Source organism: Castor canadensis, chromosome 5, assembly GCF_047511655.1.
Source record: "Castor canadensis chromosome 5, mCasCan1.hap1v2, whole genome shotgun sequence".
Lineage (NCBI taxonomy): Eukaryota > Metazoa > Chordata > Mammalia > Rodentia > Castoridae > Castor > Castor canadensis.
Genome location: NC_133390.1, coordinates 146727037 through 146752062, shown reverse-complemented (window position 1 = coordinate 146752062; position 25026 = coordinate 146727037). Strand labels below are relative to the sequence as shown.

Genomic DNA, 25026 nt, shown 5'->3' with positions numbered 1-25026 from the left:
CTCCCCCATCATCTGTTCCTTATACAGTGTGTGTCAGGCAGTATGTCAGGCCCTGCTGCTTCTGGCATTTTAATGGGGGAAGAGTCAGACAACCATCTCTTTGTGGCATCTTGCAGTTATAGGACTGATTTCTCCTTTGGGCCTCAAACAAATTGAACCAAATGTTTTGTTTTTAAGTATAAGGCCAAAATGTGAGTCCCAATTTACTGTTGTAAATTTTATAAAAATAAGATAGCATGGGGTATGGACCAAGAGAGGGAATAATGACTCTAGCCCACAGCAAGGGCAGGAGGAAGGTGGCAGTTCTCACAGTCTCAGGGAGACACTACAGAAATCAGCACAGAACCATGGTTTCCAGGTGGCAAAAACACAGAGGAGGTGGACAAGGTACAAGAGGATGCTGCAGGCCTCCATTTTTGAACTCTTCCATCCAAACTCATGAGGAAATTCAGAAGCGTGTAGCAGTGAGAGGCAAGTCTCTCCCCCATCACTGGCCACATACAGAAAATAAAGTTGAAACTGAAAAATCTAAACAAATGTGATGGAGGTCTCTGATGGAAAAAACTCTGGTGTAGATCAGTGAGTGTAAATTTTATACCAGAGGCCCCAATGAGCGACTTAAATGATAAAAGCCAAAGTGTTTTAATAGAGAAGAAAGAGTAGGGGGTCATTCACACCTGGTTTTAAACCCATCTTAGATCCCAACTTGAAGTTCTTTTGAACCACTCGGAATGTTGTGCCTCCTCTGTGACTTTAGAGAACAGCAGGATTCATGCACATGGTCCTGTGTCACTTTATGACAGGGAAATTCATCGTTAAGTGATTTCACCATTGTGTGGACATCATAGGGTGTGCTTGCTCAGACCTAGATCTAGGTCAGTCACTCCATGTTGCCTCTTGATGCAATCAAGAGATGGCAATAAACACAAGAAGTATGAAAGTGCTGCCAGCATAACCCGGCATACTGGGTATTCTTTATTTGTTTGTTTTTTGCAGTGTTGGGGGTTGACCCCAGAGCTTCATATATGCTAGATAAGCACTCTACCACTGAGCTAAAGCCCAAGCCCTGGCATATTGCTTTATAGTAAACTTTTTACAAATAGGAGTACACTCTAAAATAATGATAAAGCAGTATAATATAGTAAATCTGTAAACCAGCATCATAGCTGCTTGTTATCATTATCAAGTATTGCATGCTGTATAGAATTGTATGTTAAATGCCATGCACCTGGAAGGCCTGTAGGTGTGTCTATACCAGGTTCACCACCAACACCTGAACGTGTTGCATTATGATCAGCTATAACAGCATGAGGCAACAGGAATTTTTCAGTTCCATTACAATTTTATAGGACCCCTGTTTTATATGTGTTCCATCATTAACTGTCACTTTCATGACTATATATGAAATGCACAAACACACACATCATATATGATATTTCAAGTAATATAAGTGTTCTGAAGAGAAAATAAAGTAGGAAGAACAAAGATAATGATGGGGAATACTATATCTAGATAAGATCAGGCATTCTTATAAGTATTTAGGCTTTGGGACAGAGTTGAATTCTTGCAAGACCCAGGCCTGTCCACCTTATATATACATTTATATATATATATATATATATTTTTTTTTTTGAGATGGAGTCTGGCTATGTTGCCCAGGCTGCTGTCAAACCCATGGGTGCAAATGATTCTCCCACCTCTCCCTCCCCAGTGGCTGGGACTATAGGTATGTACCACCAAGCCCAACATTGTCCACCTTTTTAAAGTATGAACTAGACTTAATTTGGTGGCTTTGGGCAGGGTTATAAGGAATAGAGAATTTCTTTAAGAGAAAATTACAGACTTCATTACCAGATACTAAGCCAAATGCTCTATGTATCTGAAGCCATTCACATACTCACACTGGCCACATGCAGAGGGTACTCTCAATATTTCCACTTACAAATGGGGTAACTAAGTTTCCAACAGGTAATAAGGAATTTATCCAGGGACCTATGCTAGTCAGTTGCATAGAAACTGCTGGAACCTGGATTATATTGGGCCAAAGCCCTGTGCTGCACCACAATGTCCCCTGAGCACCCCCTGAGAAAAGGAGAAGTGGGGGAGGCACCACAGGGAGCCCACGGGTGCCTGTCCGGGGCCCAAGTGTATCTGTGTAACAATACTGCAAACCTAATGGCTTAAAGTAGCATACATTTCTTATCTCTCCATTTCCCTAGGTCATTAGTCTGTGCCCCGCACAGCAGGGCTCTATACTCAGAGTCTCACAAGGCTGCCATCCAAGAATCAGCCAGAGCTGCATTTTCATCTGGGGCCTGAGGTCCACCTCCAAATTCAGTCAGGCTGTTGGCAAACTCAGTTCCTAGCATTGCACGACTGAGGACCCTGTTTCCCGGTGGGCTCTCAGCCAAGGGAACCACTCTAAGTTCCTTAGCTCCTGGCCCTCTCAACAGGAGGGCTGACTTCTCTGACTTCAGCTGGAGTATCTCCAGGGATGGACAATCCCTCTTTTAGGAGCTTTCATCTGATTAAGTCAGGCTCACCCCCAGATAATCTCCTTTTTGATTATCTCAAAATCAATTGATTGGGGATGTTAATTACACATGAGGAAATCCTTTACCAACCTTGAGCCTGCCTGCAGCTTTGCCCCTCATCACCTCATGTCTGAAATACTCTCCATCACCTCATGTCTGGCCCCTCCCTATCATCGGCCTCAACTTAAACATCTTTGCAGAGACCTCCCTAGACACCATCTCTTGTTTATCCACTTAGTTTAATCTACTTAGCCTACTTCCCCACATGATATTTTTCTTGTCCCTCTGTCTGTTTGATGTCTGTCTCTTCCCACTGTTAGCAAGAGGAGGTCTTGCTTGACTTGTACACCCTGTCTTCCCATTGTGTCGAGGATCACTTAGTGTGTGATAGATGCTGGGAGAATATGTGGTAAATGACACAAGAGGGAGGGTGGTCCAGTGAATGCTGTGGACTCCAACTCTTACTATAAGCATGATAAGAATCCACAGTGCTGAACTCATCCTAGGCCCCTGAGGCTCAGGAAACACTACCAGGTTCCCCATAAATCACAGAACAAAGATGCTTCCCTGGTCCCCTCAATTGCACCTGTTCTATTAGCGTGGCCCCTTGAGGTCTGTCCTGGTCAAAACCCAAAGCTGGGCTGCCTTGAGCCAAAAAGAGCAACAGAGAACTCTGCCAGAAAGCTCACACTGCCACACAGTCCACATTGGGCCTCTCTTGAGCAGGGTAGTCAGCCCTAGAACTCCAGTTTGCCCTTATGGGGGCTTAGCAAGGCAGCAGGGCATTCTTACTCTCCCCAGCAGCCACTTCACAGAGGCATTTCTCTGGCTCATTGTCAGGGACCCCCAAAGCCCGCTGTGATTGCTGGCTCCACGAAGCACTGAAGCCATTCACATCACTCCCCAGGTTGCTAATGGCAAACATAGAAAGATGGATGCTCCAGAACCCCCTGCCTGCTCTTCTAGGGCTCTGCAGGCCTCACCTCCTCTGGAATCATGATTGTGGATTGAGGCAATCAAGGTCAGAAAAATGCACATGGGCCCCAACAGGCAGGAGGGTCTGCAGATATCAAAATTACTCAGTTATGAATGAGGCCCAGCAGTGAGAAATGTTCATTTGGGAGGCCGCTGACTGATGTGGACCAAGGCTCTCTCTAGGGTAGGAAAATGTGTAGTGTAAGAGTGGGCTCTAGAGGGCAGCTGAGGGAGGCAGATAGTACTTCCCCAATGTGGAAGGTGGAATTCTAAGCTGGCCCAACATACCTGCCATTGCAGTTCCAGAGTGTGGCCATGGATGAAGAAACGTAGGCCCGGGAAAGCAGCATCACTTAGTGGAACTTTCAGTTAGACAGGGATGATCAGTGAGTGAGACCCCTGAGGAACCCTGACTACTGTCTCTCTATCACCAACCAAAGCAGAATGGAAGCTATAGCCTGTTCCCTAAATACAGCAGAATTTGTGTGCTTCTGACCTGGTAAAGGGAGGATCCTTAGGTGAAATCCATAAGAAAGAAGGAAACAGCCTGTGCAGGGGAGAGTCAAACAAGGATGTGGGCTCAGCTGGAGACCAGTGTCCATCTGATGCCCGGGGAGCTCTAGAGTGTGAATTGCATCATACTTGGTCCTGCCTTGAGATAAGGGGGTGGGAGAGCTTTGGTAGCCCTCTATTAGTCAGTAGAGTGGAGGGGCATGCAAACCCTCAGACATCTTCAGGGGAAGGGGCCCTTGTCAGTCAAGGACAGGGCTCAGGAGAAGTCACAGGTGGAAACTGTGAGCCACAGCAAGCTCAGCATCTGGGCAACAGTAAAGAGTAACAGGGACTTGTGAGAGCACCTGTAGCTGTCTTCCTAAAACAGCCATGACTTTACTGTGGGGGTGGGGAAGGTCCAGACTAAGACAGTGCAAGGAAACATAGGGTCCAAAATTCTAAAATAAGTAAGTTGACAACAGGAGGACTGTTACAGTAATAACTTCTCAGTACTCATTGATTCTCTTCAAAATACCTTTAAATAGTTCCCATTATGCACTTAAAATAGAATCAGTTTACAGGTGTTCCATTTGCCCACTTTCTCAGCAATAAATTTATCATACTCTGGAAGGTTGTATGCGAATATCCACTTATGCAGCATAAAGAGATTAGGACTAGGCACACTTAACCAGTGAATTAAAGTTTTCCACCAAGATCTAACCCTCTGTTTTTGAAAATAAATGTGGCTTATTAGTAAGCAGTGCTGTTCCTGGAAGAATCATTGCATTGCAATTGCCAAAAAGAAATCAGTGGGCAATGAGTAAGACCGTGTAACATGGCTGACCCCAGGACACCGCATCTTTGCTTAAATGATGTCAGCTCCACCACACAACTGTATAGCTCTTTCTAATGTAGATCAGTAGTTTCTGAGACTTGTCTATACATCAGAATATCCAGAGATCTTATAAAAATTGCAAAACCCAGTCATATTCTAAATCAATTGAATTATAATTTCAGGAGAGTATTTTTCTAAATAAATTTTATTTTGGGGTAATTTTTGATTTACAGAAAAGTCACAATGATAGTATACCTTGCACCTAATTTCTCCCCTTCACACATTAGCATGGCACATTCTTCACAACAGAAAAATCAACACTGGTACATTACTATTAATCAAATAGGATGCAAAGTTCTAAAAATAAATGAGTTACCATAGGAGGCCTGTTATACAAGGTATCTCTCATTTATTTATTTATTTATTTATCATGGGAAATCATCAGATTTTCCATGAATGTCCTCTTCCTATTCCAGGACCAATCCAGAGTACCACTTGCATTTAATTATTATGTCTCTCCCATCTCCTTTGATCTGTGAGTTTCTCAGTATTTCTCTGTTGCCCATAACCTTGTCACTTTTGAGGAGCATTGTCCAGGTGTCTTGTATGATGTCCCCCAGTCTGTGTTTGTCTGTTGTTGTTTTTATAACAGAACAAGACTAGCTTCATGTCTCTTCCAAATTTACTTTTAAACTTACAAAGGATTAAAAAAAGAGACTAGTTTTGTTAGACTGGGGTTGCAGGATTTAGGAATAGCTACAGCAGAGGTGACAAACCGGCCTCACCTTATCATTATCAGGGATATAGCAAATCCACATGGCATCACTGCAGTATTATACTCCATACTTGGTGAACACAATGTTGACCAGTCTCTCCTCTACAGAGTTATTATAGTCCCCTCCCCCTGCCCTAATTATTGACTGGGTCTAACCCACCTTCAAAGTTTGGTGTGTATATAGAGAGTGGGAATGAATCAGAAATCTTCAAGGGACATTTTTATGACAACCATACTATCCCCATCTCTTTGTCTTAGTTCCCAGTGATTACTGGGCAAATTTTCTCAGTTGATCCAAGACATGGTATACTCTGGATACCCTGGAATTGAATCATCCTTTCCTGGCTATGTTTCCTTGGCCAGGTTATTTAATTCCTTCTAAGCCTCAATTTCTCACCTGAGAAATGGGTATCAATAGAGCATATATTTCTGGGAGCTATTGCAAAGAGTAAATTAGATAATGCCTATGAAGATTAATCACAATGCAAACATTTAGCAAATACAAACATTTGATAAATGTTTGCAACCAGTAGTAATAATAGTGGCAGCAATAACATCTTCCTTAATCTGACCTTGTATACCAGATTCTTCCTACAAGAATGCCCTCAGTGACATAAAGCAATAAGTGGAAATTTGCATTTGCAAAATATAAATGTCTGTGCATTAAAGAAACACTTAACCCTTCTATATGCCAGGCACTGTTCAAATCATTTTAATCTTCATAAAAAGATTATGAAGTAAGAGCTATTATTATCCCCATTCTGCTGGTAAGGAAACCATGGTACATGAAATTAAGCAGCTTGCTTAAAGGCACACAGCCAGTGAGTGGCAGGACCAAGATTTAAATTGAGGCAGTTTGACTTCACATTCTATGCAGTAATCACTGCATACTAACTGTAAAAAGGGAGTTTGGCCTAATGAAGAGAGGGGACCTCATCAAAGAAAATATCTGCTAAATCTTAGGTCAAATGAGAGGGGCAAGACTGGGAGGGGAGAGCAGGGATGTTTTAAAAGATTGCTAAGGAAGTATGTGATCAAACAGAGTCCACCCTAAAAGCCAGCCGTACTCGCTCCTAACCCTTAGGTTAAGATGATGCCAGGTATCAGGACAGTGCCTGGGACATGATAGATGCTCAATAAATACTGTGCCTGACTGAATATTGTGGGCCCTAAGAGGTATGTGGTTCCCAGGGGCTTTTGAACACCTTTGTAGAGTCAGTGCTGGTGATGAAGCATTGATTTAGTCTCTCCTTCTGAGTATCTCACCACTTAAGGGGCCACAATTAGCACATCTATTGTTTCTAGATTTCAATTTGACCATGGAATTAAAAGGTAGCAATTTGATAGGAGGTTTAGGAGACTTGTCTGGAAAGTGAGTTTTCTCAACAAGCACACTGTTTGCACTTGGGTTGTGTGTGCATTGCAGATGAGCAGTGGGCTACTAATGGAGATGCTACGCATGCATGGTAAGTAGCAAAGGACCTCCCCTCACCCTACCTGCTACCGTCAGGGTGACTTGCCGCTCTTTGTTCTCCTCTGTAAGATGTTCTAGCCAAACATCAAAATGTCTTTTATACACTAGTAAGTATGGCCTGTGGATGGGAGTTCAAGTCAGCTGTAGCCGGTGGCCTCACAACTGGCACAAGTCTTCCCTGTCATCTGTAGGACCTCTCACCTGCCCAGTAGAAAATAGATCTTCTCCAAGTTTCAGTTAGAAAGGGAGTCATCTTTTTCAGGCATAAAATGAATTCCAACGAGCTCCTCTAAGTAATGTCAACTCTTGAGGACACTCAATTTCCTGGGCTGAAGGGCACAAATCTTTGAAGTTTCAGACTTTGGTAAAAGCCTGTTTAAAACTTTAATCATGAAGCAAATTAACATAGTTTTATTCCTTGTCAATATTAGAAGCAGAAAGATGATTTTATCTTTCTCATAACAAGATGGGAAAAAGGAAAGGACGAAGATTATGATTTACATGTGATCTTGGGATTTCAAGTGTAAATTCACTTCGTGGTGCCTCATCATGAGTCTGTTTAATAATAATTTCATTTAAAATATGGATTGAGTACTTACTGAGTGGGAACTGTCAGTGTGTGTGAAAGATGAATACCATGGCATTTTGTCACCAAGAAGTCTGAAGTTGTGGGCAAGTGCAGGAGGCTGTATCTGGGGACACACAAAGTGAGGACCTAAAAATACAATGCTTTGAATCCCACTCTGTTCTAGAAACAGTACCCCCAGATTCAAATGAACATACCTGACAATGGAAATGTCCTTCGCATTACCAATATCTAGACTTGAAAATTAAAGGGAGTAGATGGATTAATTTTTTAAGTGTGCAAGACAAAGCACGGGGCTGTGGTGTGATTGCTTGCATTGCAGGGAATGGTTTTGAATGGCCAGGGCTGTTTTGAGCATCAGCATAAATAAAGAGGTTAGATGTGCTTGGCATGAACTAAGTGTTGCATGGAAATCAACTATGGTGCTTCCTGGCCCACAGGATGCCCTCGTGCCTCTGCTCAAGACCCAGATGGACCCCATTGTTAGGAAAGAATAGGCAATTTCTCAATGCAGGGGCAAGGATCTTTCTTAATCCCAGAATGCCCTTCTTCTGTATAGAACACAGCCCTTGAGCTCTCATTAATTGATGGTCATCAGCAGAGTGGTAAAGAAGTCCCACCCACAATCCCTTGTGCTCATTGATAACATCTGGGTCCATCCCAACAGCGATATTTTTTAGGCTCCTGAAATTAAGTGAGATAACAAAATCCTATTTTACCAGCTACATTTTTCCTGTTCTAGCCCACAACTTCAGTATTCCCTTTCAGACTGAGATAGGCATTAAAAAGGAAGTAAATTTCAACTTCAATAGAGGAAAAGCTAAGAATAGGTTGTTCCTGAGATGCCATATGAAAAATTTAGATTGAGCCAGGTTTCCTTTTTTCCTCTTGGCCTATTTTCTTTTATTAAAGGATGTGAAGACAGCGCCTTCCATTTCTGACGTGCTTTCCAAGCATGTTTATTTCTGCTCTACTTGCTGCCTGCTGCTTACTCATACTGATAATCCAACTGCCCGTAGAACTCCTAACATGAAAAAAAGAGAAAAAGAAATTTGACTGAAAGATATGGAGGACAGAACAAGGAGAGAAGACGATGGAACTGCAGCACATTTTTTTAGGGGTACCTATTATGTCAGTTAGCTTTTGCTGCATAACAAATGACCCCCAAACTTAGTGGCTTCAAAACAGATCGTTTAGCTTATGATTCTATGAGTCAGCAATCTGGGCTGAATTCAGCTGAACTCACTCTGCAGTTAGCTGCTGGGTCAGTTGGGGGCTAGTTGGTCTAGAGTATCCTTCATAAAGATGATTTTTCTTTGTTCCACAGATTCTATCTCATGATCCACTAGGCTAGCTAAATTTGTTCACCTACTGTTGCAAGTATTCCAAGGATGGAGGACGTTCTCCAGTCGTGTTGAGCGCATGTCCACAGCATAATGAGATCCTAGTTGTTCTTCCTGATTGAATTGCATGAGAATTATCAAACTCACACGTATGCACAGAAGCCAACAAATGTGTAGTTGGCTTTAAGGATACTGGCCTGGGGTATAAGGAGGCCCATGAGAATTCACAAAATATTCCATAGGCAACCTCAACATCTCATTTACTTCAGGTAATATTTTCTCTCCTTCAACTCAAATTGTTTTTATAGTGTTTCTTCTTGTTACAAAATAGTGGGGGACTATTTGGGAAGAGGAAGGGGATCAGCAAAAGGTTAGAAGAGGGACAAAGAGAGGCCAGTTGAGAGGTGAATATGATCAAAACACATTACATACATATATGAAAATGTCATAATGAAATCCATCATTTTGTGTAATTAGTTTATACTAAGAAAAAAGAAAGGAAGAAAACACATAAAAAAAGCAATTGTGTCAACTGCAGCATAACTTTGTTTCTATCTATATTTAAATATCTAATAATGCCATTTGTTGACCTCTATATGTCTTAATGGGTGCTAACTTCTTTACATGTATTAATTCTTTTAATCCTCACAAAAATCATGTTAGTAATGAGGACACTGAAGCATAGAGAGGCTAAATATCTTGCCAGCAATCACACAGCGAGTAAGTAGTAGAGCCAGCATTTGAAGTAGAGCATCCTCACTCCTCAGACCATTTGTGACCACTCGAATTCCTTGTTGGTTCTCACATCCTGTGCTTCTCAAACTTTAGTATGTCTAGGAATCCTCTGAAGGGCTTGTTAAAGCGGTTTGCTGAGGCCTACCCCCAGCAATTAAGATTCAGTGAGTTCGGGGTGAAGCTTAAGAATTTTCATTGTGAAACCCCAGCAGCACAGCAACTAAGAGATAGCATAGATAAATGGGACCTCATAAAACTAAAAAGCTTCTGCTCATCAAAAGAAATGGTCTCTAAACTGAAGAGAACACCCACAGAGTGGGAGAAAATATTTGCCAACTATACATCAGACAAAGGACTGATAACCAGAATATACAGGGAACTTAAAAAACTAAATTCTCCCAAAACTAATGAACCAATAAAGAAATGGGCAAGTGAACTAAACAGAACTTTCTCAAAAGAAGAAATTCAAATGGCCAGAAAACACATGAAAAAATGCTCACCATCTCTAGCAATAAAGGAAATGCATATTAAAACCTCGCTAAGATTCCACCTCACCCCTGTTAGAATAGCCATCATCAGCAACACCACCAACAACAGGTGTTGGCGAGGATGCGGGGAAAAAGGAACCCTCTTACACTGTTGGTGGGAATGTAGACTAGTACAACCACTCTGGAAAAAAATTTGGAGGCTACTTAAAAAGCTGGACATCGATCTACCATTTGATCCAGCAATACCACTCTTGGGGATATACCCAAAAGACTGTTAGTCCAGAGGCACCTGCACACCCATGTTTATTGCGGCACTATTCACAATAGCCAAGTTATGGAAACAGCCAAGATGCCCCAGCACTGACGAATGGATTAAGAAAATGTGGTATCTATACACAATGGAATTTTATGCAGCCATGAAGAAGAACGAAATGTTATCATTCGCTGGTAAATGGATGGAATTGGAGAACATCATTCTGAGTGAGGTTAGCCTGGCTCAAAAGACCAAAAATCTTATGTTCTCCCTCATATGTGGACATTAGATCAAGGGCAAACACAACAAGGGGATTGGACTATGAGCACATGATAAAAGCGAGAGCACACAAGGAAGGGGTGAGGATAGGTAAGACACCTAAAAAACTAGCTAGCATTTGTTGCCCTTAACGCAGAGAAACTAAAGCAGATACCTTAAAGCAACTGAAGCCAATAGGAAAAGGGGAACAGGTACTAGAGAAGAGGTTAGATCAAAAAGAATTAACCTAGAAGGTAACACCCACGCACAGGAAATCAATGTGAGTCAATGCCCTGTATAGCTATCCTTATCTCAACCAGCAAAAACCCTTGTTCCTTCCTATTATTGCTTATACTCTCTCTACAACAAAATTAGAAATAAGGGCAAAATAGTTTCTGCTGGGTATTGAGGTGGGGGAGAGGGAGGGGGCGGAGTGGGTGGTAAGGGAGGGGGTGGGGGCAGTGGGGAGAAATGAACCAAGCCTTGTATGCACATATGAATAATAAAAGAAAAATGGAAAAAAAAAAAGAATTTTCATTGTAACAGATTCCCAGCTAATGCCGATGTTATGGGTCAATGACCCACACTATCAGTGGCTTCATTCACAGCTGAATTATGTATGTACTGTTAATTCCCCATTAAAGATGAGAAAACGTTAAGTTCAGAGCTTTGGTAAATAGGCCATGGACACACAGCTGGTCAACTCCATTTTATAGCCCTTTTCCAGTATAATCTCAAGGAACTAAATAAACCAGGCAATTATCAACTCATTTGATAGCTTTCTTCTGGTGAGGGAAATAGTTCAGAATTTAGAGACAATCTTTGAGAACTAGATATTGCTGTACTGTGAGATGTGTAGATTACATTCATTCATTCATTCATTCATTCATTCCCTTAGTGAAGAGCTATACCCAAGAAGCCCTGTAGTGAGCAGTAGTATAAACCCTGCCCCTAGCAGCTGCCACAATCTGATATTTAAGTAACAGTGATTCTGACATAAGGAGACATCATTCTCATCAAGTGAGGTCCGAACAGAAAAATACACAGATATTACCTCTTGAAGCTGCAGAAAAGAACCTGCTCCAGTGGCCTCAGTGCTATTTTTAAACACTAAAGAGCCTGGTATTATTTTGCTGGGTTTCTTACAAGAAAAAAAAAGCTTTTGTAGTCCTATAGGACTAGCCTGGACTTTCCTGAGTGCCCTTTACTTGCTATACAAAGTGATCCACTTGATAGAAATGCTAATTCATAGGCCCCACTTCAATCCAACTGGACCAGAATCTCAGATTTGGCACCCAGGAATTTTGTTTTAACAAACCGTCTAGGTGATTGTTTACAACTAAATTTTCAAAAGCTCTGGTCTACTGAGAAACCTGCAGAACTAATTACAGTCTGCCCTAATATCTGTGGGTTCTGGATGCACAGATTCCACCAATCACAGATAGAAAATATTCTAGGAAAAAAAATGGTATCTGTACTGAACACATGCAGGCATTTTTTTGTTTTCACTCTTCGCAAACATACAGTATGTCAAGTACTGACATAGCACTTACATTATACTCTGCATAAGTCATCTAGAAATGATTTAACATATGCATGAGATTGCACAGGTAATATGAAAATACTGTGCCATTTTATATAATGGATTTGAGCATCCTCATGTTTTATTATACAAAGTGCTCCTGGAACCCATTCCCTGTTTATACAAAGGACTACCATATTTTGCCTCCCAAGGAGAACAGCTGGTCTCCTGTAAAGTTTTAGGCCTGCATGTGTCAGTCAAAATTTAATGGTCTTCAGGATCACCTGGAAAGCTTGTCAGAACTTGAATTCCTGGACTACACCATCAGAGGCCCTTCCAGTGCCCCTAAGGTAGGGCTCATGCACTGAATATTTCTAACAAGTTCCCTGCAGATCCTGCTGCTGCCTGTCCTGGACCACACTTACACTAGACCATCAGACTAAACTAGCACCTGTTCAGCCCATATCCTTCTGAAAGAAAAGAACCAACTTCAATTTTCAGACCTTTGCAAGATCTCTGATTCTGTAAATCCATTTAGAAATTACATTTTATTAGGGAACTCTCTTCTTCAGCAAACCATTTATTTTCAAAACTTATTTTTCAATCCCAATCCATAAACTGTTTGAAGTAGATCTGGTTGTGGTTGTCCAGGACATTTCTGAAAGAGTTCACTGAGTCTAAATAAATGTAAGTATGTAGAGTGCAGCTTCATGGTTTCATGTCAGGAGGCTTGGATCACTTCCATTTACTTAGAACCAGAAACCCCTGAGAACATTGGGTGGAACTGAATTTTCTGCATTAAGCACTACAAAAGTGACACTAAAATGGCCAACAGTGACCTCCAAATCCTCTGGATTTGAAACCTTAAAATGTTTCCCTAACACTCACCTCCACTCTTAAATCTCTAGCACCTTCTTCTTCTAGCACATATTAATATGTTCAAGTTAATTGAGAACATATTGTATCAAATGGCCAAAGGGCTGATGCCGAAAGCTACATGAAACAATTACGACACATATATACTCAAATATGAGAGCCCAGAAACATGCCAAAAAAGTAACACAAAAAAAAATCATAAGGAAGTACCAAAAGACAAAATTGTAAAAAATTTGCTCTGAAGATCTTAATTGGCTCTTATTTGAGATTTTAGAATTAAGCAACATCTCATTCCATAAAGTATAATGAGTGTTCCAACGAGCTGAGCCAAGGAAGTTAGCTTTATAGACAGAAACGGACTGAAGAAAGCAAGAGCCAAGAACAAAAAGTAGGTTGGTTATTTCAGCATTATTTTTCTTACATGGTTAAAACAGAGGGAACTTTCTTTTTTTTTTTTTTTTCATTTTTCTTTTATTATTCATATGTGCATACAAGGCTTGGTTCATTTCTCCCCCCTGCCCCCACCCCCTCCCTTACCACCCACTCCACCCCCTCCCGCTCCCCCCCTCAATACCCAGCAGAAACTATTTTGCCCTTATCTCTAATTTTGTTGTAGAGAGAGTATAAGCAATAATAGGAAGGAACAAGGGGTTTTGCTGGTTGAGATAAGGATAGCTATACAGGGCATTGACTCACATTGATTTCCTGTGCGTGGGTGTTACCTTCTAGGTTAATTCTTTTTGATCTAACCTTTTCTCTAGTTCCTGGTCCCCTTTTCCTATTGGCCTCAGTTGCTTTAAGGTATCTGCTTTAGTTTCTCTGCATTAAGGGCAACAAATGCTAGCTAGTTTTTTAGGTGTCTTACCTATCCTCACCCCTCCCTTGTGTGCTCTCGCTTTTATCATGTGCTCATAGTCCAATCCCCTTGTTGTGTTTGCCCTTGATCTAATGTCCACATATGAGGGAGAACATAAGATTTTTGGTCTTTTGAGCCAGGCTAACCTCACTCAGAATGATGTTCTCCAATTCCATCCATTTACCAGCAAATGATAACATTTCGTTCTTCTTCATGGCTGCATAAAATTCCATTGTGTATAGATACCACATTTTCTTAATCCATTCGTCAGTGCTGGGGCATCTTGGCTGTTTCCATAACTTGGCTATTGTGAATAGTGCCGCAATAAACATGGATGTGCAGGTGCCTCTGGACTAACAGTCTTTTGGGTATATCCCCAAGAGTGGTATTGCTGGATCAAATGGTAGATCGATGTCCAGCTTTTTAAGTAGCCTCCAAATTTTTTTCCAGAGTGGTTGTACTAGTCTACATTCCCACCAACAGTGTAAGAGGGTTCCTTTTTCCCCGCATCCAGAGGGAACTTTCTTATTAGGCCAACTAATACTAGCTTGTTTGGGGATGTGGATATTATCTCTCTCGCTTCTGATTTCTTGGGAAGTCAGTTAACTTAGTTTTGCCTTGGTGAATTGGAACTTCAGCATGAGTAACACCGTTTTGGTTTGACTTGTTGAGCCTACTGCAGGAATTCAGCCCAAACCAGTGGCCTTCTATATATTATATTTAACAGAAGTATGAGATATGGTCCTTGTCCTCCAACTATTTACGCCATATTTTCTGTGTGCTAGGCACCAATACTAACAAGGTTCCCTTCGAGGACCTATCATAGTGTGTTGAGGGATGCAGATAATATGAGGCCAATGTAGCAAGAAGCATCAGTCAGGATGCGTGAAAGTCACAGATGAGTTCAGAGGAGATCTTAGCCCAGGCCGGTAGCTTCCCCTAACAGATGTCATTTGCATTAACTTTTGAAGGCTGGGTGTAAGCTGTCCAGATAAAGAAGGCACAGTAGGATTGAGGGTGATATTATGGCAAATGTAATAACAGACATTTGGTGGATTACAGTAAAAGTAAGTAGGTAAGCATTTGCATCAGTTTTACTCCTAAAAGAGCAATGATTAATAAGCATGAGATCTGATCCCTTGGAAAATATTAAACAAACCTGCTGCTGCCTCCAAAATGGAACACATAAATCTATTTGAAGGGAGATGCATTGCACTTGTGATTAAAGTAGACTAACCTTTCCTGGGTGGCTTTTGTCTTTTCATTGTGTTATTCATGAAATCTTTCACTTTCAACATATCCCCATGAGGTTTAGCTAAATGAACTGCAGGTCCATAAAAGCCTGTTTGCCTAAAATCCATTCCTCATTGAAAGTGAATTTATGGAAATTTTAGATATTTGTGCAGCTATAGGAAAGGAAATCTCAAATCTGAGGGATAGAAAGAACAGGAACCAAGAGAAACTTGGGGCATAAATTCTATGTACTGTTGTGTTTGCTGGGTGTCTCCACCAGTATATGCTACTGAGTGAATGAGATTCACACTGAGTGAGGGTAAGTGAGATTCACAAGCTTGTCTTTTTATACACCTGCCATGACCTAGAACCATCTAGAACCCCATCATCTTCATGTGGACGGGACAATATATGCCATGATTTGCTCTCTGGAAAGTTCTGGGACATTTTCTGCATCTATACATACTGAGACTCATGCACACAAATGTGATAGTGGCAAAGTATTATTTCCAAAGAGTTAGAATATGACTTTCATATGAATATGCAGTGAGTATGCCAAGGATTTATTTACTTCATTAGTGAGAGAGCCAGTAGGCTGGTACAGCTTATTCCCAGAGTATTTGAGAACCAAAGATTTATGTAGTCAGTCAGGAAAGGAGGCTTAAAATAGCTTTGTTAAGATGGGTTTGAAACTGATCAATGCCCTATCAAGTAATAAAACTACAGCCCTTGGGATTATCTTTTCTACTAGAGGAAATCATTTGCATCTATACTGGAGAAAAGCTATTTGTTCAGTCTTCCATAAAATAATATCTATCTAACTAGAAAATCTGGTTGCCAATCAAGAATAAATAAGAAACAACTTTTAGGGGTGATATATATATATATGAATATATATATATTCATTATCTACATTGTGGCAGTTGTTTGGTGACAAGGTATATGCCAAAATTTATCAGACTATACATTATATATGTGTATTTACTGTATGTCAATTATACTTCAAAAAAGTGGTTAAAAGCAAGAAAACAGTAAAACAAAGTATATGTCCCTGGAAAATTAGAAAATCTTTCAATGAGCCTAAAGATATTATCTTAAAGTTATTAAATGCTCTAGCATGATATAAAAGAATGTTATCATCCTTTTTGCTTTACTTCCAAGTTTTGGGTAAATTTTCTTAATATTAATTAAAGTAGTTATTCTAGAGTCAAAGAAATTTAGATTTTGAACATTTACTAATTGTGTGACTGGAGGCAAGATGTTTAAACTTCCCTGAGGCTCAGATATTCTGAAAAAATGGAGATAATAAAAAGATTCTTCGGTCATACACATATTTCTAGGATTAAATAAATTGGTGCAGAAGAGTCAAAATGGATTCTGACCTTTAAAACTAGATTCATTCACCAAGCCCTGAACCAAACCCTGATGGAATCCTGGCTTCTTTATGTCTAGAATCTATTCGTAAGTATTTAGGACTTGGCACATCATGGTAGCTCAATGGTCAGTGGCAAGGATACTTAACTCAGGTTCTTCGGATTCAAATCCTTACTCTTTCACTTACTAGCTGCATGACCCTGAGCTGTTTACTTAACCCATTTATGCCTTGCTTTCTTACTTATAAAATGGGGATTAAGAAGGCACCAGCTTCTCACATGGAATTGCTGGGACTGTCACAATGAGTTATCACATAGAAGGATCCAAACAGCGCTTGTCAAATGCTTAGTGTTCAGAGATCATTCCCTATTATTACGAGGGCCTTTGAAAAAGTGTCTAGATATGATCCCACACATTCAGCAAGACTTAGGAGTGTCAATGAACTTCTCAGAATGATATGTTGAAAATCCCTTTGGGGTATCAGCAGTAACTCCAGAAGTATATCTGGGGCACTAATTCAAGTTATCTGGCAACTATATATACAGTCTAATGCCATAAAAACACTCTGTGGTGCACAGATCCTTCACACTCTTCACTGGAGAAGAGGACTTGATACCTGCAGAGGGGTTAGATAGGCAGTTTTCAGGGTGACATGGCTAGGCCTTCTACCCTGCTGACTGGCAGGGTTCCCTAATCAGGATGTGAGCTTCTGTTCCCACAGAGCCCACAGATGGCTTACCACCTGTTTTCAAGAAGATGGCTCCTCCCTTGTTCTGGGGTTCTGCTCAGCCTGAGCTGTAAGATTCATCCCCAGAGGGTTCCTCTTGCAGGCATTATGGATCACCCATGAGATTCCTTCAGATCTCTTACCAGCCTAATGCACAGCTTCTGCATGTTTTGCTAGAGACAACCTGTGACTTTACTCATTCGGAGGGTTGCTCCTCCCATGCAGGGAGCCAGAAATGGCTGGGAGTTTTTGTACCCCAAAATGACTTTAGCCAGTGACTGACTTAATGGGAGTCTAAAAGCTCTGCTCCCTGGTTTGAAGTTGGGGCATGCCATGAGGTGCGTTTAAGACTCCAGAGCTCCCTGGAGGATGAGGCTGACACTGGGAATACCCCTTGCTTGACTTTCTCCCCTTTTCTGTACCTACTTCCTCCCTTCCCTTCCTGGTCAGCTGGAGGAGCACTCCCTCAATAAATCCCTTGCACAGTTTCATAGTTTAGGATTGGCTTGTGGGATAGGCTACCCTGGGGCCACCTTTTTGCCCCTCAATCCACCTACAATAAAGAAGTACTTCTCTACGGATAGCTTGTAGAATTCTGAAGAAGGAGTGTCATACTTTGAAGTTCCTAGACAAATAATGCTTTGTTTAAGCAATTTGGTCCATTGCAATCAACTCTTTTGTAATTGCTTTAGGGGATCAGGAGAAACAGACTATGAAAAATGTGGCATTTCAGTAGATGAAGAAAGCAGAGATTCAGAATTCTCCAAGAAAATATTGGTTCCCCCAAGGCAAAGAGAGTCAGACCAGCATCGGGTCGAGAGAGCAGCCAGACCTTTGGGAACTTCTTCCAAGACAGATACAGCCTGCTCTGTGCTTCTGTGACATCAGGAAAATTTCTCTAGCTTCATCTTCAGATCAACCACCTTGGCAAGGGGTCTTAGGCTTCAGACTGCTTCATTTGAAGTAAAACGATTAATGAGACATAAAGGGAGTTCTGAGCCCAAGTATTTGCTACCTAAGGACACTGGAAATGATATAGAAGGATTCCTCCCCCCCAAGGCATCAGGGCAGCTCATAGCCCAGGCTTTGGGGTAAGAGAAAAACCTCCATTTGCCTGTTGGAAGTTTGCTAAATCATAAGGTCCAAGGGGGCCTTTGGGTGAGTGTAATGTTCATGACCTCCAACATGCCAGGCTTGCAAAAGTCTGAATGGTCTCACATAGACACACAAATCGAGGAAAGTGCTTCCAAGTTTGATTGTTTAAAGGGCCAACCAAGCTATGCTTGCTTATCTGGGCACACCCTTAATTTCCATCATGCATTTTATCCTTCAAAAGAATAAAGCCCTTGATCAAGACAAAGGTTGGGTGGGAGAAAATGAATTGGTCAGCGTAGGCTCCTCCAAATTTCTGGAATCATATCACATGGACACACTCACATATTGTCTTGTGTTCTGCACCTGCTTAAGGTTTTAGGGTGGGAATTTGCTGAAGCCAAATGTTTCTTTTTGTAATGTTTAATCTCTAGTGCTCTGCACAATACCTGGAAAAAGGAGAAGGACAATGAAGGTTTCCCACACTCAACAAAGCAAATAAAGAGTAATAATAAGGAAGTTTAACTCATTTAAAAACTTAGTAGGCAAGTCTACATTCCTGTTTCAACTCAGGAATCACATTGGTACAAAGAGAGATTTGTGTCCTGTGTTCACTGAAATCTTTTTTCTGTTTCCTTGAACAAAATTTAAAATGCTAGCATGCTTTTCCTTTTCTGATGTGGCTTTGATAATTCTGGGCTTCATTTACTGATTTTTAAATATGGCTACTAAGCACAGAATACATAAAAATATAAATATTAAATAATCATATATAAAAATAGATCCAACTAAATTTGGAATTTGTAATAAATCAATCTGGAATATTACATAGGAAAATCTTTCTTCATAGATAAAGCAAGGATATAAGCAATGTTACAGAGGGAGAATATTTAAAGTAGAGCTGATTGATTTAGGCAGGCCTGTTATTGGCAAAGTTACAAGCTGCTTGCAGACAGACTAAAGCCCTCTTACAGAGGATGAGCTCTGGGTTGTTTTTCAGCACCTAAGTGTTCTATAAATGAGTGAGACTTAAAACCAGAATGAGGTATCTTTAATAATGTTAGAATGTAGATAAAAAATATACTCAAACTAATTTGTTAGTAATGTAAGCCTTCTTAATATGTATTTTTTAATCTGTTCACTAGTGCAAAGTATGGTTATTTAATCCACATACTTTATTTTCTTAGAGTTATAAATTAATGGAGAAAGAAGATATTATTCAATAAATTATTTGAGGAGCTTCTTAGAAAAATCTCAAACTTGAATGTTAATTCTTTTTTTTTTTTTTTTCAAATTGAGCAATGTATTTAATGCAATTCTGACCAAAATCCCAGAAGGTTTTTTTAAAAAGAAATTGACAAGCTGGTTCTAAAATGCATATGGAAATGGAAAACCCTAGGAAGCCAAAAAAAAAAAAGTGTTAACAAACAACAAAGCTGAAAGGCTGAAAGGCAAACCCTACTTGTTTCAAGACTTATAATACTACAATGGTTGGGCTGGTGGAGTGGCTCAACTGGTAGAGCTCCTGCCTGGTAAGCATGAGGTCCTGAGTTCAAACCCAGTGCTGCCAAAACAAATAACTAAAAACCACAGTAGTCAAAACAGTGTGGTATTGGTATAAAGACAAACAAATAGATCAGTGGAATAGAACAGAGAGGCCAAAATAGACCACATGTAAGCAGACAAGTGATTTTAGACAAAGGCGCAGAGGCAATTTGCCGGTTTAAAATTGAGCTGCTTATGATAAAATGGAATTTCTTTTTAAAATTGAGTTTTGAGAATCTACTTATTCTGGAATCCAATCCTTCCCAAGATAAATATTTTGCAAACATTTTCTCTTGGTATATAGTTTCTTGTTTCATTTTCTGGTTAATATCTTTGAAAGAGTAGAAGTTGTAAATTTGAAGCCCATTTGTCAGTTTTTTTTTTTCTTTTACAATTTGTGTTAATGTGATCCAAATGAGAACTGTTTGCCACCCTCAAGTCACAAAGATTTTCTTCTATGTCATCAGCTAGAAGTTTTATTGTTTCAGGTTGATTTTGTCCAGACAGCCAGGTCTGAGTTGAGGTCATTTTGCATATGGATGGCCAGATGTTGTGGCATTTTTTATTGAAGACTGCCCTTCTCTACTGAACTGCCTCTGCACTGTGGTTGAAAACCAATGGACCACATGATCGGGTCAGTTTCTAGACTCTTCTGCCCCACTGATCTAGGTGTCTCTCCTTTCACCAACACCACACTGTCTTGATTACTGTGGCGTTTTAGTAAATCTTGAAATCAGGTAATAAAATTCAGAGGTCTTTCTCAGTTCAAATTTTGTTTTCTATTTAAATGAGGATGTTTCAGGCCTGGCACATCCTACCTCCTTCATATTTGAGTTTGAGCCTTAGTTCACTTCTCTGTTTTGCATTTTATCACAGGTAGCAATAAAAAGCCTTATGACACTTCAATTATTTTTTTGGTGGAGCTGGGGTTGGAATTCAGGGCTTTGTGCTTGCAAAGCAGGCACTCTACCACCTGAGCCACACCTTCCAGTCCATTTTGCTCTGATTATGGAGATGGGGTCTTGGGAACTATTTGCCTGAACCACGATCCTCCTGATCTCAGCCTCCCAAGTAGCTGGGATTCCAGGTGACACTTTTGGTAATCTGTCCAGTCATTGCCTCATCAGGCCCATTTCCTCTTCTCCATGTTGCTGTGGGTAACCAACTTGTGGCTACCATGTAACAAAAACCCTTTATCCTCCAGTTAACAATGACATTGTTCTTAAGTCTTACTGACTTCCTCCTCCAGGCTGTATAGACCCCAAAGCCCTGGGGAGGCCTCAGGTGCACAGATCTAGCACAACAGCTCTGTGGGGCTGGGGCAAGACCAACAGCGGACGCGGTAGGCTGCCTGGGCCGTTCCCTCATGGACTCTCAGGCTGTCTCTGCATGGGCTGTCGGGGGCTTCCTCACAGCAGAGTGGTCTCAGTAGACTGTTACCTGAAGACAGAAGGCTTCACAAGTGAGTGTCCAGCTCACCAGGAGAGAAGCACACCATCCTTTATGCCCTGGTCTTGAGAGCAACACCTGGACACAAACCACTTCTGCCGTCTTCATCTGTCCAGGCAACCCCAAGTTTTAGGGAGTGGGGATACTGACTCTGCTTCTTGACAGGAAAGTAGTAGAGTTCTGAGAAGGCTCTCGGTGTGCTGCTCCATGCCACGCTGCTGGTTCGAATCCTACAGCTGCTGCCCGCATTGTGTGACCTTGAGTGAGAGTAGACTGACCCTGCCGTGCCTCCTTAGCATCCGAGGTTTCCTCCTCATGGGTCGGGTTAAGGATAAACGCTTGAAATAATGGATGCTCTAAGAAAGGTTGCAACTCGTGGACCCGGGAAACAGAAAGGTGCCTCAGTTTACCATGGAGCCCACATTATTGGACCACCAGTCCACCGCCTCGGTGGTGCAGACCCAGTCCACGTGGCTCTGGCTTCTGCTTTCGCAGCATACACCTTGCTGAGTGCCCCTTGAGTGTTAATTCTTTCCATGTATACACCAAGATACATTTAACAGATTAAAAAGTAATAACCACTGAAAAAACTAAAAAAATGATTTTGTAACTATTTTAAAAATTGAGAAAATCTCAAATTAAAGAGTATACACCAATAAGACTTTGTGGAAAATGGTGTTGGTAATATATTTCAGATTACTTCTAAGCATTCATTTTCTTGGGCCTATAAATCTACACTCAGGAGTCTACTATAAGGAAATAGTCCAAGACATAGATAAAGTTTTTGTTTATGGCAGTCTAACTTATGACAAAAAAAAGTGACAGACAGACAGATGGACAAAGAACACTAAACATTCAGTAATAGAAGATTAACCAAACAAACCATAAATTTATATGGTGAAACAGTGCAGTTATTAAAAATGGCATTTCAGCAATGTTTAATGATTAATGAAAATTTTCATAATATGATAATAATTAAAGAAAAACAGGATCATATATACAAGTTTGATCCTAACTTAAAAATAAGATTATGCACACACACACACACACACACACTGATTCTTAGTAGTACAGTGGTTCATAATCTTGGCTACACAATCCAGTCACCTGGAGAGCTTTAAAATATATTCCTTCCTGATATGCATTCTGAGAGATTCTGATTGAGTTGGTCTGGGGTGCTGCCTGGGCATTGGCACTTTTTTAAAGATATCTAGGAGATTTTAAATTGCCCCCCTCAGAGACTTGAGAACCTTAAGCATAGATTTTTTTAAACACTTCTTCACTATGCATATAAAGATAGAAATCATGAATATCCACTCAGTCTTCTAAAGCAAAAGAAGTTTACCTTGTAGCTGCTATCAAATTACACAGCACAGTGCCCAAGGAAAAGCTCAATTATTTTTATAAGCAATAATTGAAAAATTACCTAAAATTTGGATATAAAGCAAAATTGACAGATGCATGTCTTTTCACTTGACATACTAGTGCATTGTCTAATGGACTCGCTCAAGGATTACCTAACTTGCTTTTTAACTTTTTATCAGGCCCCATTTCCTATAAAGTTATACTTGTCAATTTGGAGGGCTTGTGTATAAAAATTTACATGATTTGTATCTAGCAAAAAAAGATAACTAAAAAGGTAGTAGTCTGATTACCTTATGAGAAAATTAGCCAGTTTTGTGTCTATGTTAAAAATTTTATCCCAGAGTTGTAAATAAATCATTTTTGAACTAGCTTTACCATCTTTCTGGTTCCCTCCTTAGTGATCTAAATAAATCTTTGACATGCACACATTCTATATTTTGGAAAGAGTCATATTTTTAACTTTTCAACTTGTGCCTTAAAACTATCCAAGTTCAAACATGGGTTCAGTAATAACCCATGTAAACAAACATAGAGGTGGAGATTTATCCATAGAAAACATCTTACCATTTGGCCACAGGTTTCCTCCCTTTGAGGAAGTGCTTTCTGTATAGTTTACAAAAATGCTCAGTCCCTTTGCCCTCAAAGTCTAATACAAAGTGCTTTTTAAACCCACTCCATGTTAATGACAACAAATGACAAATTGAATAACTGGAGAAGTCAAATTTACACATTAGAACAGTTATAGTCATACTAGTCCCTTATCTTAAGCAAATGGAAATTTGGATAAATCTAATTTTACCAATCGGTCTTCTGTCTCCATTGACTTACACAATCACTTAAGAGGCACTTTATCTTCATTTGGAGCTCTTCTGCCATCATCTGGGACTCCTGACACTTTGGCCAGGACTCTTTTATGTTCCCACTTTCTGTGTCAAGTGCCTAATGATCTGAAAAATGCTAAAATTAAGTTAGGAGCTTTGCTTTTAAAAGCAACTCTACTGGTGAATTAATTTCAAGACCAAGTAATTTTCCAGTGAGTCTCTTAGCTTAACTGCTTAGCAAGTTGGTGAGTAGTGGGTTTGTGTGGAACACGATTATTATCACAGGTCATGGTTTCAAGGAGAGATATCATAAAAAGTGTTACCTAAGGCCAAAAAAAATTATTTTCATCAAATGTGAAAATTATAAAGTCCAGGGCAAATAGCCAGGTTGTTTGATATGAGATAGATTAATCTGTAAAATAACAATTAAGTTGGCATTTTTTCATTCTTATCTCTGTGGAAGAAGAATTTGCCAGCTCCTTCCTACAAGTTTGTTGACTTGGGAAATGTCTTTTTTTTTTTCAATCATAATGAATCCTTAAATACTGAGTTGCAGATGGTGTCTCTTCTGGTACAGTAAACCTTTCCCAAAAAGAATGAGAGGGTGGAAAGAATAAGGTCCATCAAAGTTCTAATCTCTATGACAGTCTTGTGGAAGAAGTGGATACTCAGGACCATATAAAAGATTTACCCAAGCTAATCAGCAAATCCCAATTCCCATGGCTACAAAGAATCACTCTCAGTAGTGGGCTGTGACATCAGCATCATGCATGCACCTTGGCTTCCTTTGTAGAGTCAGAAACCCCAGGTTTAGAAAGGAATTAACATACCAACTAGTCCTATGTCTCATCCCACAAATCAATTGTATCCACCAAAATCCACCAGCTGGTTAACCAGCCTTTCCTTGATTACTGCCAGGAATGGGAGAATCACTTCTTCCAGTCCTCCAACCCAGACTTCAAGCAGATCTCTTAGAGAGCTTTTTATATGGGCAAACTATTTTTTTGGTTTTTTTTTTGTTTGTTTGTTTGTTTTATAACTTCCCCGCAGTGCTGATGGTTTTATTCTTTAGAACTGTTGCAAATTATCTTCTGCCATATTGGTAAATCTTAGCAATAATTTTAGTAGATGTAGTTAGAATAGATGGAGTTTAATGATTTGAAACTATATATTGTTTTATAAGGAAAAGAAACATCAGGATAGATTATTCCCTTCATTCAAATATTTATTAGAAACCAGGCACAATACTTGTTGAAAATCTGTTCTATGAACATAGTGAAGTCCTAGCATGTTAATCAGCTTTCTGTTACTATAACAAATACCTGAGATAATCAACCTATCAGGAGAGAAGGTTGATTTTGACTCATAGTTTTAGAGGTTCCAGTTCATAATCAATTGGCCCCATTGCTTTTGGGCCT

At 40.2% G+C, this 25026-nt stretch overlaps 1 protein-coding gene and 1 long non-coding RNA gene across 3 annotated transcripts in view; both read left to right on the top strand.

Annotated features, from left to right (window-relative positions):
- The window catches only part of Snap25 (synaptosome associated protein 25), a 90395-nt gene that overhangs the window by 21698 nt on the left and 43671 nt on the right, over window positions 1-25026 (top strand). The gene's annotated exons all lie outside the window — the stretch shown is intronic.
- On the top strand, window positions 1540-23220 carry LOC141423370 (uncharacterized). The gene is made up of 2 exons (XR_012448171.1): window positions 1540-9283; window positions 18029-23220. It is a non-coding gene; the product is annotated as an uncharacterized lncRNA (long non-coding RNA).